Raw genomic sequence first — 551 nt, 5'->3', positions numbered from 1 at the left:
CCCAACATACTTGTTGCACATATGATTTAACAGATGGGATCGGACTTTAAAAGACAAAAGCTGAAAGGCTACTACTAAATAATCAGAAGTTGCAGTGAATTAATTAAAAAGGTTGCAGTGAATTAGTAATTAAATAATTTATTGACAGTATAAACAGTATAATGAATTTATTGTTTTTATTGCAGGCCGTGGGTAGGAATTGGTTTTTGGACCATGGGTGTATTTTATGCTTTTAGTTTTATTTTGTTGGGCTAATTTTATTGTGATTCATAATTTTTGTTGTTGTCTTGTACTACTTGAACAGAAAATGTATGGACTTTTTGGTGGAATATTAAGATATGTTTTAAGATGAAATAATTTTTTTTATTGTCTGATAAGGAGTTTATGAGGTCCCTCAAATAAAATAGGATATAAAGAGCTGTAGCAACCCGAAGCTTAAAAAAAAAAAAAGCAATTGAAGCTACAATAGCAAAACAAAATTAAAGTAACAAGAGTACATATTAGGTAATTTCTTTAAAAACAGATGAAGATTGAATATAAAAAATTTGATC

The sequence above is a fragment of the Arachis duranensis genome, chromosome 1 (assembly GCF_000817695.3).
Source record: "Arachis duranensis cultivar V14167 chromosome 1, aradu.V14167.gnm2.J7QH, whole genome shotgun sequence".
NCBI lineage: Eukaryota > Viridiplantae > Streptophyta > Magnoliopsida > Fabales > Fabaceae > Arachis > Arachis duranensis.
This window is presented reverse-complemented; position numbering follows the sequence as displayed.